Source organism: Glycine max, chromosome 6, assembly GCF_000004515.6.
Source record: "Glycine max cultivar Williams 82 chromosome 6, Glycine_max_v4.0, whole genome shotgun sequence".
NCBI lineage: Eukaryota > Viridiplantae > Streptophyta > Magnoliopsida > Fabales > Fabaceae > Glycine > Glycine max.
In genome coordinates, this window is record NC_038242.2 from 36443648 (window position 1) to 36460098 (window position 16451).

Consider the following 16451-nt stretch of genomic DNA (forward strand, 5'->3'; position numbering starts at 1 on the left):
CATCAGCATTCCCCAACACCTCTCAGAGATTCACGAAACCACTCCAAAGGCTCTGCTTCTCCATGGCTACCTCACCAAAAGAAACTTCATCTCCTGGTTCACCCTCTGTACCATCATCTCCATCATCCACCAAAGCACCTTCAAACCAGGAACAACCTGAATTCAATATCCAACCCATACAAATGATTCCTGGTCAAGCCCTATTCCTGAGAAACTGGTCCCCAAAAGACAACAGGGAGTGAAGATTTCTGAAAACCCTAGCCTTGCAACAAGTCCTAGGGAAGTAGACACGGAGATGGATAAAAAGATCCGCAGTATTATGAGTAGCATTCTGAAAAATGCTTCTGTCCCTGATGCTGATAAAGATGTTCCAACATCTTCCACCCCAAATGCTGAAGTCCTCTCTTCATCCAGTAAAGAGGAATCAACAGAGGAAGAGGATCAAGCCACAGAGGAGACCCCTGCACCAAGGGCACCAGAACCTGCTCCAGGTGACCTCATTGACCTAGAAGAAGTAGAATCTGATGAGGAACCCATTGCCAACAAGTTGGCACCTGGCATTGCAGAAAGATTACAAAGCAGAAAGGGAAAAACCCTCATTACTAGGTCTGGACGAATCAAAACTATTGCACAGAAGAAGAGCACACCAATCACTCCTACCACATCCAGATGGAGCAAAGTTGCAATCCCTTCCAAGAAGAGGAAAGAAATTTCCTCATCTGATTCTGATGATGATGTCGAACTAGATGTTCCCGACATCAAGAGAGCCAAGAAATCAGGGAAAAAGGTGCCTGGAAATGTCCCTGATGCACCATTGGACAACATTTCATTCCACTCCATTGGCAATGTTGAAAGGTGGAAATTTGTATATCAACGCAGACTTGCCTTAGAAAGAGAACTGGGAAGAGATGCCTTGGATTGCAAGGAGATCATGGACCTCATCAAGGCTGCTGGACTGCTGAGAACTGTCACCAAGTTGGGAGATTGCTATGAAAGTCTAGTCAGAGAATTCATTGTCAACATTCCCTCTGACATAACAAACAGAAAGAGTGATGAGTATCAGAAAGTGTTTGTCAGAGGAAAATGTATTAGATTCTCCCCTGCTGTAATCAACAAATACCTGGGCAGACCAACTGAAGGAGTGGTGGATATTGCTGTTTCTGAGCATCAAATTGCCAAGGAAATCACTGCCAAGCAAGTCCAGCATTGGCCAAAGAAAGGGAAGCCTTCTGCAGGGAAGCTAAGTGTGAAGTATGCAATCCTGCATAGGATTGGCACTGCAAACTGGGTACCCACCAATCATACTTCCACTGTTGCCACAGGTTTGGGTAAATTTCTGTATGCTGTTGGAACCAAGTCCAAATTTAATTTTGGAAACTATATTTTTGATCAAACTGTTAAGCATTCAGAATCTTTTGCTGTCAAATTACCCATTGCCTTCCCAACTGTATTGTGTGGCATTATGTTGAGTCAACATCCCAATATTTTAAACAACATTGACTCTGTGAAGAAGAGAGAATCTGCTCTGTCCCTGCATTACAAACTGTTTGAGGGGACACATGTCCCAGACATTGTCTCGACATCAGGGAAAGCTGTTGCTTCAGGTGCTGTGTCCAAGGATGATTTGATTGCTGAACTCAAGGACACATGCAAGGTGCTGGAAGCAACCATCAAAGCCACCACAGAGAAGAAAATGGAGCTGGAACGCCTGATCAAAAGACTCTCAGACAGTGGCATTGATGATGGAGAAGCAGCTAAGGAAGAAGAAGAAGCAGCTGAGGAAGAAGAAGATGCAGCAGAGGATACAGAGTCAGATGATGATGATTCTGATGCCACCCCATGACCATCAGACCTTTATTTTTGCTTTCTACTCTTACTAGCTATAGGGGCATGTCCCTTTGAACAATTGATTGCTATTGGTCTGTAATATTTGCATGCATTCTACTTTTGTCAAATTCTGTCTAAAAAGGGGGAGTAATAGTATTATGCATGATTTATGATTTTGAGTAGTAGGATACGATGTATGCATGATTCATGATTTTGAGGGGGAGTTGTATGTATATGATTTTGAGGGGGAGACTGCTGCTGCTGATGATGACTGATGTAAGCTATTGTAACTACTAGTAGCTGATAGAAGATGCTGCAGTAGGAGCATGGAGACAGGGGGAGCAGAAAGCTGATGTCACGTGAGATGTCTTGACATCCTGGAAACGACTTGCAACTTGCAGAATTTTGCTGTCGCCCCTACAGATACCGCTGTGCTTGATTACTCTGATAATGAAAGTTGCTGATCCCACTTGCATAACTGCTCGTACCTGCTCAGGAAGTGTCTAAGTATGTTTTAGACAAAATTTGCCAAAGGGGGAGATTGTTAGTGCTTAGCTTTACTGAGTTTTAAAAGATTGGCTAAAATTTTGTTAAAACATAAGCACTTAGACAATGAAGGAAAGCTGGAGTTGCTGCACATGATGGCCAACGTTATGTCAAGGAATCAGATTGGGCTGCACAATACACAAGGCAAGATAAAATGTCAAATGAAGAATTGAAGCTGCAGGATCCACATGTCGGATACGATGTCCAGGACATCCTGCCCGAAAATAATGGACACATAAATCTGTTATATCTTTAACAGATTAATGTGCAGTTAGCAACAGATTTGGCGATCTATCTTTAGGAACGAATTAAAAGATAATTAAAGTTCGAATTACAAACTTGAATAGTTCGTTCAGGGATTAAAGATTAAAGATAAAAACTAAAAGATCAAACTTTATCTTTTAGTTCTTTAAGTGCAGATTTTTCAGGAGAATGATAGATCTCATCCAGCGCAAGTTGTTGCAGCCCAGATACGCACACTGCTATATAAACATGAAGGCTGCACGAGTTTTCTACCAAGTCCGAGATTGAAGAGTTATTTTGTGAGTTTTGGGACTTGAGTGTTTTGTGAGCCACCTTGATGTTACCCTAACATCAAGTGTTGGACCTGAGTGTGTAGAGTTGATCTCTTTTGTTCAGAGAGCAATCTCTGGTGTGTCTTTGATTTATTTGTAAACACGGGAGAGTGATTGAGAGGGAGTGAGAGGGGTTCTCATATCTAAGAGTGGCTCTTAGGTAGAGGTTGCATGGGTAGTGGTTAGGTGAGAAGGTTGTAAACAGTGGCTGTTAGATCTTCGAACTAACACTATTTTAGTGGATTTCCTCCCTGGCTTGGTAGCCCCCAGATGTAGGTGACGTTGCACCGAACTGGGTTAACAATTCTCTTGAGTTATTTACTTGCTGATTCTGTTCATACTGTCAAATATAATCTGCATGTTCTGAAGCGTGATGTCGTGACATCCGGTACGACATCTGTCATTGGTATCAGAATTTCAAAACTAAAAGTCTGAACTGGAATTGTAGAAAACGAAAATAAAAGAGAAAGAGAAGAGAGAGAGGAGAGAGAGAGAGCTAAACTAGAACCTTGGTGCTGTTATATAGTTTTTCAGCCCCAAAGCTTACAAATCTGTTTTAAATCCAAGCCCATAAGTAAAATCAAATCAAATCTAGATAAGATAAGATAAGATCTACATGAAATAATATCTAGATGAGATCAAATCTAAATAATATCTAGATAAGATAAGATACGATAAGATCTAATGTTGTAGAATAAATTAGTCTACCCTCTTCAAGTCCAAGTCCAATTCTAGATTCAAGCCTAATGTTTCATTAATTCCTGAAATTAGATTAAAAACATCAAATTAGTTGAATGGGCCCAAATAATAAAACTGCCTAATTAATTTGACAATTAAGACTAATCAGTACTTAAAATGGTGCAAAAAAGGGTTAAGAAATAGGAGAAAATAATGGCACATCAAAACCCCCCATACTTAGCCTTTTGCACTCCTGGGCAAAATGAAATAAAGAACAAAATCCAAGGATATCAAAGAGAGATAGACAAAACATTTACATATTTCTCAATGAACATCAAGGAATGAAAGGAATGGGTAACATCTAACATGAAGAGATCCAAAGAGTCAAGACATTCGTGAAAATCATCCATGCAACCCAATCATGGCAAAATAGTTTATCAGCTCAATAATGAAAATTGATAAAGCCTCACAATATATACACTCTATCTCTCAAGTGTCTAGGCTACTGTTTACTCTCTAAGCACCCATGAAAACAAACACCACATAGACTTGGCAAAATTCTAAAATTGACAACAACTTGACAAACACATGCACATGAGGATCAAAAGGACTTTAAAGGTTGTAATGGGGCCAAGGACAAGGTAGGGAAGAAAAATATGGAATAAGTAGCTAAATCCCAAAGGAATAGAGGAGCAATGGGGAATAAGTGGAAATTAAGCACAAGTAGTAAACCCAAACCCTCTAATATCAACAAAGTCAACCAAGGCTCCCAAATCAAGTTCTCATATCAAGACCTTATTTATTCAACTTCACTTCTTTTCTTCTTCTTCTTCTTCTTCTTCTTCTTCTTCTTTATTTTTTTGAATAGTACGAAATTGCAGAATTTGCAGGAACTAAATTTTTTTTTTAATTTTTCATTTATTTTTCATTTTTTATGTATTTTTTTATTGAACAGTACGAAATTGAAGATTAAAAAAAGAACAAGGCAATATATATATACATCAAGCATGGCCAAAATAAAACATTAAGCATGGCCAAAAATCATATCTTTCAATGAAACATACCCCCCCACACTTATTCCCAGCTTATTCCCAAAACAATTCCAAAATTCCTTAAGGGTAAGGTGATATCATGGTTTTTCACTTAAGGCTTGTACTGAGCTTCAAAACAAAGAAAGGGGAAAATAGGCTCAAAGGGGCTATCAAAGGAATTAATTCAAGGTATGTCCTTTTGGTTAGAAGCTTATAAGAACAAAATTGCCTAAATCATTTCCAAATATGCATGTGAATTAGGAAGCATCAACAAGAATCAAGCCAAGGCTATTGTGCAAGCAATCAATGGGGCAAAACACACCAAAATATTATGATGATGGATGACTCAAATTCTCACAAACGTAAACTTATCACTTTCAAATTGAGCTTTCAAAACTATCATGACATGTAGAGGAAAAACAAGGATTTCAAATCACAAAATGTCAAGAGACTTTATTTTCAGAACAATTACCCATTACTTGAACATATCCTATAATTCAAAGAAAAACATGAAAATTTAACACAACAAAACTAACAAAAATTAAACTAGAACCCAACAAAACTAACAAAATTAAACTAATTTAACACAACTAACAAAACCAAAACCAAAGAACACACTCCCCCCTATACTTAAACAACACATTGTCCTCAATTGTACCATAAGGGTTTGTGAGGAATGGCTTAAGTCGATGTCCATTGACCTTGAAGCTCTTGTTTGTGGAGTCGCTTTTGATCTCAACTGTACCATAAGGAAAAACATTAGTAACAACAAAAGGACCAATCCACTTAGACCTCAACTTACCACTCATGAGTCCAAGCTTAGAATTATACAATAACACTTTTTGCCCAACCATGAAGTCCTTCTTAATTATGATGCTATCGTGGAACTTCTTGGTCTTTTCTTTGTAGAACTTGGCATTCTCATATGCTTCTAGGCGGATCTCATCTAACTCACTCAGTTGCAACTTTCTTTCCTCACCAGCTTGATCCATAAAGAAGTTGTTGGTCTTCACTGCCCAGTATGCTTTGTGCTCAATCTCCACGGGAAGATGACATGCATTTCCAAAGACAACCCAATAAGGAGACATTCCTATGGGTGCTTTGTAGGCAGTCCTATGTGCCCAAAGAGCATCATCTAGCCTGGTACTCCAATCTTTCTTACTTGGCTGCACAATCTTCTCTAAAATTCTCTTGATCTCCCTGTTAGAAATTTCTGCATGTCCATTGGTTTGGGGGTTGTATAGTGTGGATACCCTGTGGACAACCCCATACTTTTTAAGCAAGGCATGCATTGATTTGTTGCAAAAATGGGTTCCTTGATCACTAGCAATTGCTTTAGGTACTCCAAACCTGCAAAACAGATTAGATCTGACAAAATCTACAACAACCTTAGCATCATTAGTTCTAGTGAGCTTGGCTTCCACCCATTTTGATACATAATCAACTGTAAGGAGAATGTAAACATAACCAAAAGATACAGGAAAAGGGCCCATGAAATATATACCCCAGACGTCAAACACCTCACAAAATAGCATAGGTTGCTGAGGCATTTGTTGTCGCCATGTAAGTGCACTTCCTGCTCTCTAACACTGCTCACAAGTGCTACAAATCTTCCATGCATCTTTAAAGATGGTGGGCCAATAAAAGCCACAGTCAAGCACTTTGCGAGCTGTCCTTTGAACACCCAGATGACCTCCCGGTGCGGAAGAATGACAGAACTGCAGGACTGAGTCAGTCTCATGATCTGGAATGCATTGTCTAATGACCTGATCACTGCACAATTTCCACAAGTAGGGGTCATCCCAAATAAAATGCTTAGCATCACTTTTAATTTTATCTTTTTGAGCCTTAGATGCTAAGGGAGGAAAAACAGAAGCAACTAAATAATTAACAATGTTAGCAAACTAGGGAGTAGAAAGAGAATCAGAAATATTATACAATATATATAAATGATCATCCGGGAAATCATCCCGAATGGGTGAGTCCTCATCAGACACATGTTTGATCCGACTCAAATGATCAACAACTAAATTTTATGCTCCGCTCCTATCACGGATCTCCAAGTCAAACTCTTGGAGCCAGAGCATCCATCGGGTCAACCTAGGCTTTGAATCAGCCTTCTGCAACAAGTACTTTAAAGTTGTATGGTCAGTATAAACAATAATGTGAGTACCAAGCAAATAAGAACGAAATTTTTCAAGAGCAAAAACTATGGCTAGTAGCTCTTTCTCAGTAGTAGTATAATTCGCTTGGGCAGCATCTAAAGTCCTAGAAGCATAATATATCACCCTAGGCAATTTATCAATTTTTTGAGCAAGGACAGCTCCCAATGCATAATTTGATACATCACACATAAGCTCAAAAGGGGTTGTCCAGTCGAGTGCTTGAATGATGGGGGTGGTAGTCAGTGCTCTTTTGAGGCAATCAAAAGCCTCTTTGCATTTATCATTAAAGTCAAACTCCACCTCCTTTTGCAACAAGTTGGATAGTGGAAGGCCTACTTTGCTAAAATCTCTTATAAAGTGCCTGTAGAATCCTGCATGACCAAGAAAAGATCGCACCTCTCGCACGCAAAAGGGGTAAGGCAATTGTGAAATAACAGAAATTTTTGCATGATCTACTTCAATGCCCTTATTGGAAATAATGTGGCCAAAACTATACCTTACTCAACCATAAAATGACATTTTTCAAAATTTAGAACAAGGTTAGTTTCAGTGCATCTATTCAAAACCTTTTCCAGACTATCCAAACAAATATCAAAAGAGGATCCATATACAGTGAAATCATCCATAAAAACCTCTATGCAATTTTCTAATAAATCACTAAAAATACTAATCATGCACCGCTGGAAGGTACCGGGGGCATTGCACAAGTTGAAAGGCATCCTCCTATAGGCAAAAGTGCCAAAGGGGCAGGTGAATGTGGTCTTTTCCTGATCCTTAGGAGCAATAGTGATTTCCATATAACCAGAAAAACCATCAAGGAAACAGTAGTGAGATTTACCTGACAGGTGTTCAAGCATCTGGTCAATGAATGATAGTGGAAAATGGTCCTTTTTGGTAACCTGGTTCAGCCTCCTATAGTCGATGCATACTCTCCAACTGTTCTGCACTCAAGTAGGAATCAGCTCATCCTTCTCACTTTTTATCACAGTGAGGCCGGTTTTCTTCGGGACTTCCTGGATGGGACTCACCCATTGGCTGTTAGAGATAGGATAAATGATTCCAACTTGCAAAAGCTTGGTTACCTCCTTCTTCACTACATCAAGAATCACCAGGTTGAGTCTTCTTTGTGGCTGTCTTACTGGTTTAGCCCCATCTTCTAAATTTATTCGATGCATACATGTGGATGGGCTAATACCAGGAATGTCCGCCAGGGTCCAGCCTATAGCCTTCTTATGCTTCTTGAGAACTGATAACATCTTCTCCTCTTGCTCATCAACAAGGGAGGCAGGTATAATTACTGGAAAACTTTTGCTATCATCCAAGTAAGCATATTTTAAATTTGATGGCAGAGGCTTCAATTCTGGTGTGGGTGGCTGGATAGTGGTAGAAAGAGATGGTTTCTCAGCCTACACCTCATAAAGAAAGTCTGAGGTATGTGTACTTACTGAAACATGGTTAGTTCTATCTAACTCTATAAAATCAATCTCAAGAGGTAAAACATCAGCAGACATGTAATCAATATCAAATTCAGATTCACTCTCAACATCAAATTCAGACATATGATCAAGTACAAATTCAGATTCAATGCATGAAGAGTGACAGGCATGCAGATTAGAATGAAGATCAGTCATGTATTCATCAACAATATGGTCAATTATTTCAACACAAAATACAGAAAGATCTTCAGATGGGTGTTTCATAGCATCAAGAATATTAAAATGAATAGTTATATCACCAAACTCCATAGATAGTGTGCCTGCATATACATCTATCTTAGTTCTAGCAGTTTTCATAAAAGGTCTGCCTAGAATGATGGGAACTGATCCTTTAGAAAATCCCTCCTCCATATTTAAAATATAAAAATCAACAGGGAAAATCAGCTCACCAACTCTAACTAAGGCATCCTATATGAAACCAGCAGGATAGGCAACACTTCTATTAGCTAAATGAATTACCACATCAGTTGACTGCAAAGGACCAAGAGATAGAGAATTAAAAATAGATAGAGGCATCACACTAACAGAACCTCCTAAATCTAGCATGGCATTGTCAAACTTACTATTCTTTATAATACAAGGTATGTTGAATGTACCTGGATCATTACATTTTTCAGGGATTTGGGGAACAGATTTACCAATCAATGCAGAGACATTTCTGCCCATACTAATTCTTTCACTTCCTTTAAGCTTCCGCTTATTAGTGCACAGCTCCTTCAAGAATTTAGCATATCTTGGAATTTGCTTTATTGCATCCAGCAGAGGTATGTTTACCTCTACTTTTCTAAATGTTTCCAAGATCTCCTTCTCTGCCTCTTCCATTTTTTTTTTGGAAATTGCTCTTGGAGAGAATAGAAGAGGGATATGCTGCTTCTCTTTAGATTCACCTGCATAGAAATTTTTAGGTAACTTACTCTTTAAATTTTTGTCATCATCTTTTTCTGGAGTAGAGTGAGGTTGGGCAGGTTTATTGGCGGATGTGGAAGATGCTACTGGTTGAGGTCCTTGACACTACTTTCCTGACCTCAATGTAATGGCACTCACATTTTTAGGATTCTGGACAGATTGAGAAGGTAATCTATCAGAATTCTGGGACTGTTGTTGATTTAACTGTGTAGCCAACTGTCCCATATGATTAGTTAAGCTCTAAATGGAGGCTCTGGTCGTTTGCTAAAACTGCATGTTTTGCATAGTCATTTGCTTCACAAGTTCTTCAAGGGAAGGATGCGGAGGGGCCTCAACTGTTTGCTGTTTCTGGGGCTGTTGCTGCTGGATTGGTGGAAGAACGTATGGTCTGCTTGGGCCAGCAGCATTTTGAAAATAAGTATGTTGTTGTTGCTGCTGCTGTTGTGAAGGATTCAACCATCTAAGGTTAGGATGATTCCTCCATCCGGGATTGTACCTGTTGCTGGAGAGGTCATAATTATTCTGTTGTGGCTGATTTTGCTATTGAGGTTGAAGAGGTCTGTTGTAGATGTTTGCAGCATAAGCTTCAGGCTGTTCAATTGGTTCAGATTGTTGCACAGAAGGGCAAAGGTCTGTGTGGTGGTCGAGAGAGGAGCATAAACCACAGAGTCTGGCGACAGGTGCAGATTTTTGATTCATGGCCAGTTGGGTTACCAGGTTAACCAAGGCATCTAGTTTACCTTCAAGCTTCTTAGTCTCACCTGGTGAATTCGTGGCTACTTCATGCACTCCTCTAATGACAATAGCATCACTTCTGGCACTAAATTGCTGGGAGTTTGAAGTCATCTTCTTAATTAAATTTCTGGCTTCAGCAAGGGTCATGTCTCCAAGGGCTCCACCACTGGCAGCATCTATCATACTTCTCTCCATGTTGCTGAGTCTTTCATAAAAATATTGGAGAAGAAGCTGCTCTGAAATCTGGTGGTGAGGGCAACTGGCACATAATTTTTTAAATCTCTCCCAGTATTCATATAGGCTCTCTCCACTGAGTTGTCTAATACCTGAAATATCCTTTCTGATGGTCGTGGTCCTGGAAGCAGGGAAATGTTTTTCTAAGAATATTCTCTTGAGGTCATCCCAGCTCGTGATGGTCCTTAGAGCAAGGTAATATAGCCAGTCCTTTGCCACTCCCTCTAAAGAATGAGGAAAGGCCTTCAGAAATATGTGATCCTCCTGGACATCTGGTGGTTTCATGGTGGAGAAGACAATATGGAATTCTTTCAGATGCTTGTGTGGGTCTTCACCTGCAAGGCCATGAAACTTTGGAAGCAAATGGATCAGTCCAGTTTTAAGAACATATGGGACATCCTCATCAGGGTATTTGATGCACAAGCTTTCATAGGTGAAATCAAGTGCAACCATTTCCCTTAGAGTCCTCTCACGGGGTGGAGGTTGTGCCATATTCTCAGAATGTACAAAATCAGAATGTTCAAAATTATAATGCTCAAAATCACCAATATCAGAATGCTTAGGATGCTCAAAAGGTACTAAATGATGTCTAAATAATCAATGAAATGTCCTATCTATCTCAGGATCAAAGGGTTGTAAGTCATATGGATTTCCTCTAGTCATACACTAAATTCAGCATGCACAACTAGTTGCCTTCTTATGCAAGTAACAGTGTAGGTTTGAACTACAGCTACCATTAAATGATATCCAAATGACTTGAAATTTTGTGAGCAACCTTATAAAATGATGAGAAGATAGCACAAAAAATTTCAAATTAAAATTCGAAGTCTAACTATATAAGCTAAAAATGATAAGTTAAAAAAAATAAGAGAATAGTACTTGAAAAATAAAAAACTTTTGACAGAATCACTTTTTTTGGACAATGGAGACCTCAGCCGACTTTTAAATCTGACCAAACTAAAGGCTCTAGCTATTTTTCCCACAAAATATAGATTAAAAGAAGTTACCACAAAAAAATTCAGCCAAAAATAACAACTCTAGCTACTAAAACAAAAAATCCTAATGGGGCAAAAAATTCTCCACTAATTGTGCTTAGGTGTCATAAGGCATGTAAAGCATGAAGAACATGCACAAAGTGTGACTATATGATGTGGCAATGGGGTGTAGTAAGCAAATGCTCACCTCCCCCTCTAAAATTTAATTAGATTGGGCTTCTACCAATTCAATTAAATTTATTTCCCAACACACGCGTCAAATATTCACTTAGTGCATGTGAAATTACAAAACTACCCCTAATACAAAAACTAGTCTAGGTACCCTAAAATACAAGGGCTGAAAAATCCTATATTTCTAGGGTACCCTACCTACATTATGGAGCTCTAAATACAAGGACCAAATATAATGACATCCTAATCGAATATGTACAAAGATAATTGGACCAAACCTTGGCCCATGGGCTCAGAAATATACCCTAAGGTTCATGAGAATCCTAGGGCCTTCTTTAGTAGCTCTAGCCCAATCCTCTTGGAGCCTCTTGCTCATGGCTCTAGTGACTGGTCCCTTCCTAGGGAGGATTACATCACCCGAGATGTCCTTAAAGATCAAGGAAGAGGTGAAAAAGCAATTCGACGCTGGCTTTTTTTATGTAGCTCGATACCTAGAATGGGTAGCCAATATTGTGCCAGTCCCTAAGAAAGATGGGAAAGTATGAATGTGCATGGACTATCGGGATCTAAACCGAGCCAGTCCAAAGGATAACTTTCCTTTACCGCACATCGATGTCCTTGTAGATAACACAACCAATTTTGCTTTGTTTTCTTTCATGGATGGGTTCTCGGGTTACAACCAGATAAAGATAGCGCCAAAGGACATGGAGAAGACTACGTTCGTCACCCTGTGGGTAACATTCTGCTACAAGGTGATGTCCTTTGGGATAAAAAATGCTAGGGCAACCTTTCAACAGGCTATGGTAGCATTATTCCACGACATGATGCATAAAGAAATCTAAGTCTATGTGGATGATATGATTGTCAAGTCTAAAACCACGAAGGAACATCTCATCAACTTGCATAAGTTGTTCGAGAGATTGTGGTAGTACCAATTAAGGTTTAATCCCGCCAAGTGTACTTTCGGGGTCAAGTTAGGAAAATTGCTCGGCTTCATCGTAAGCCAGAAAGGGATAAAGGTGGACCCCGACAAGGTGAAGGCCATCCTTAAGATGCCCGAGCTGCACACCGGAAAGCAAGTTCGAGGTTTCTTGGGACACCCGAATTATATAGCGAGGTTCATATCACAGCTCACCGCCACCTCTGAGCCTCTCTTCAAGCTTTTGTGCAAGAACCAGTCCATCCAATGGAATGATGACTGTCAAGTGGCATTCGGAAGGATCAAGCAATGCCTTATGAATCCTCCTGTCCTTTTGCCGTTGGTGCCCGGGAGACCTCTTATCCTATACATGACGGTGTTGGATGAATCGATGGGGTGTATGCTGGGGCAGCATGACGATTCCAGAAAGAGGGAACGAGTTGTCTACTACTTGAGCAAAAAGTTCCCCGCCTGTGAGATGAATTACTCTCTGCTTGAAAAGACGTGTTATGTCTTGGTATGGGTAGCCCATTGTCTAAGGCAGTACATCCTAAGCCACACCACTTGGTTGGTATCCAAGATGGACCCAGTCAAGTACATTTTCGAGAAACCCACTCTCACCAGATGGACTGCTCGGTGGCGGGTTTTGCTATCTAAGTTCGACATTGCTTATGCCACTCAAAAGGCAATAAAGGGAAGCGCATTGGCATACTATCTGTCTCAGCAGCCCCTCAATGACTACCAACCCATGCATCCAGAATTCCTGGATGAGGACATCATGGCCTTATTCAAGGAAGCGGTAAAGGATGAAGATAGGGATAAATGGATCACGTGGTTCGATGGCTCGATAAAGTGTAATCTAGGTTACCAACTTTGCCCAGGTTACAAACATTTTCTAACACAAGAAAGAAAAGAAATTTGCTTGAAAAAAATTGCTTGAAAGAAAAAGCTAAAAAATAAACTAAAAGCCAACACGCTTTTGAAAGAAAATGACTGCCAGTTTTCTTCGGAAAATTCAAGGGTCGAAACATAAAAAGATTTTGGAAAAAATGTGTGTGCCTGAAGGGTGAATGCGATAAAGATTTTTCCCAAAGCCCTGAATGTACTCGGATGTGTGCGTAACTTGATAAAAGAGCATTTTTTAGAAACACTAGGTTGATTTGAATGGGGGAAAACAAACCCTAAGCCTTAGTGTTTATATGGCCACAAAGCTTTATATGTGTCCACATGGATGTATGCATGATTAGTTTTGCATAAATTTCTAATCATCATTGTCATATGCGTGCCATGGAAATAATTTGGGGCATTCCCTTATTCTTGGACCGCTTGCCAAACAAATACCCTGACATGCATCATGTCCCGCCATCCGTAGGCCATTTGAGCCAAACCAAAACTTTTGGCCATAACCTTGACTTAGAGTGGAGATTTCCAACCTTACCATTGGAAGAAAGAACAGAAGGATCTTCCCCAAAAAAAAAAAGAAAAAAAAAAGAAGAAAAGGCTTCTTTTTCCTTGGGTTATAAATGTGCTTCAAGAGAAAAGAAAAGAGAAAAAGGAAATCAACCAATCAAAGAATGGAGAAAAGCAAAAAAAATAGAAAAGAAAGAAAGAAAGAATACGAAAAGGTTCTTTGGACCAGGCAATGTCTGAACAAATGTGCAGAATTGTCGAAAGCAAAATGAAGGGAAAAGCAACAATAACAATAACTTGGTTAAAACCCGAGGGATGCATGAAGCAATCACCTTCTTAGTCACCAACCAAATCTTTGTGCCCGTTCTTGTTTCGCAGTGAACCAAAGAGGAAAAACAAAAAAGAAAAACAAAAAAAGGCAAAGGCCAAAACACCCAAAAGCCAAAGTTCCCACCAAAGGTCCTATTGATCGATGATTGTGCATATTAGCTTTGATTTGATAGGAAATGACTTACAAAGTCAAATCATGACATGTCTGTGGTTCGGAATTAGGATGAAACACTTGCCTATGTGAGATTTTATACACAGTGAGCGGTTTTCCTCTATTCTCAATTGGACCCAGTGTTTCTTCTGAATGCTCGTTTAGAAATGAAATGCTAATGTCCCAAATCTTATTTGTGGCTATGAGAAATTCTGTCTGCATGCTTTCATTCCCCAGTAGACACATTGTTTTTCTTCAAAAATATATGTTGCTCTAATCGGTTTGGAGGTTTTGTTTTCTTTGCTAAGCATGTTTGCGTTTTAGTGAAAAAATCAACTGAGACTGTTAAGTCTCCTTTGCTATCCAGAGACAAGCGAGTCCGATAGCACGCAGAGAGAAATTATGGTCATCCGTCGCCCCTTTGCCATCCAAAGACAAGCGAGTCCATTGGCACGCAGAGACAAATTATGGTTATCTGCTCCTTTTTGAAGACCTCAGTGTCTTTCGACCGAGTTATGGTCATCCGCTACTCTTGTTATCCAAAGACAAGCGAGTCTGATAGCACGCGGAGATAAATTATGGTCATCCGCTACTCTTGCTATCCAAAGACAAGCGAGTCCAATAGCACGCAGAAACAAATTATGGTCATCCACTACCCTTGCTATCCAAAGACAAGCGAGTCTGATAGCACGTAGAGACAAATTATGGTCATCCGCTACTCTTGCTATCCAGAGACAAGCAAGGCTGATAGCACGCGGAGACCACAAGGTCATCCGCTACCCTTGCCTTCCAAAGACAAGCGAGTCTGTTGGCACGCAGAGACCATTATGGTCACCCGTTTCATTGTTTTCAAGACTATTGAAGTCTCCCTTGCCATCCAGAGACAAGCGAGTCCGTTGGCACGCGGAGACCATCATGTTCATCAGTTTCATTATTTTCAAGACTATTATGGTCTCCCTTGCCATCCAGAGACAATCGAGTCCGATGGCATCCGGAGACCGTCATGGTTGCCCGTTTTCATTGCTTTCAAGGCCTCAAGGCTTTTGTTGACATACCTGATGCTTCCTATGCTCTTTCTTTTGATAGGGTTCGCTGATTGAGCTAGTAGCCGGTTAGGTGGAGAGGTCACTTGAACGAAATTAGTGTCTTTATCTTTACTTTCTTTTTATCTCCAATAAAAGATAAGTAAAGAGGGGCAACTGTCATACCCTAATTTCATCTGGGGATGATTTTTTGTCAACATGTGGATTTTTGTCAGCCGAGTTAAGCTGCTTAACACCAATTTCCGTGCAATCTGTAGGGTTTCACGACGTTTCAGAAGGAAATAAGCAAAATACTCAAAATGGGGGCAAAATGGTCAATTTAGGGACATTCTTCAGCCCCTGGGCCCATTAGGAAACTTAGAGGAGAAGCAACCAGCTCGCTTGGGTGAGTTGTGTTGCAACCTCCTCCCCCATTTTTCCTATAAATAGGCATAAAGGGCTGAGGGAAAAGGGTTCAGCACCATTTATAAGCATATTTCACTGAAATTAGTGAGAAGAAAGAGAAAGAAGAAGAAAAATCAAGGTCGAGTGATCGAGGCTGTACCCGAATCTAATAAACATTAAAAATGCAGTATCTAGGAAGTGATCCTAGGTCGTCTCCCAATGAGCAATGGTCAACCAAACGTTCATAACAGATAGTAATAAAACAGTAACGAATTGGGGGGGGGGTTATTTGTTTTTGTAAATTAAACAGCAAGCAAAATTTAATTAGAAAATAACAGAATTAAAACATGTTGTTTCCCCTTGATTCACAAGCAAGTCTCTTATCCTAGGTTACGAGGATTTATCCCTAACCAGTTCAACCACTTAATCCAACCCTAAATTAAATTACTAAGCAAAAATTAACATAAGGTTGTCATTATGTGATTAAGCAACACGTACACCAATTAATCATGAATGAAACTGATCATTAAGCATGAACGTAAATTAAGCGCAAAGACAATTAATCAAGCACTAAGCATGCATGGATTAATAGCAACAAATATAGACTAATTGGTGAAGAGGAAAAACTAATCAGAATTCAATAGTAATAACAAAACCTCAAATAGAGTTGTGCTTGATGCTCAAGAGAAAACAACACTGGAGACTTAGCTTTCCATGAATCAGTAGAAAATGAAATTGTAGATTGAAGCAGAAACAAAATTGCAGAAAATGAATTTTATTCTATGTGAACAGTGTGGATGAACAATAAAAACTGGAATTCTAAAACCCTAGAATTTTTCTCCTCTCAAAAACTCC

General features: G+C 39.7%; 1 non-coding gene across 1 annotated transcript; it reads left to right on the top strand.

Annotated features, from left to right (window-relative positions):
• The first annotated feature begins 10200 nt into the window (after window positions 1-10200).
• On the top strand, window positions 10201-10307 carry LOC113002038 (small nucleolar RNA R71). Its single transcript, XR_003267566.1, has one exon. It is a non-coding gene; the product is annotated as a small nucleolar RNA R71 (small nucleolar RNA).
• The last annotated feature ends 6144 nt before the right edge of the window (window positions 10308-16451 follow it).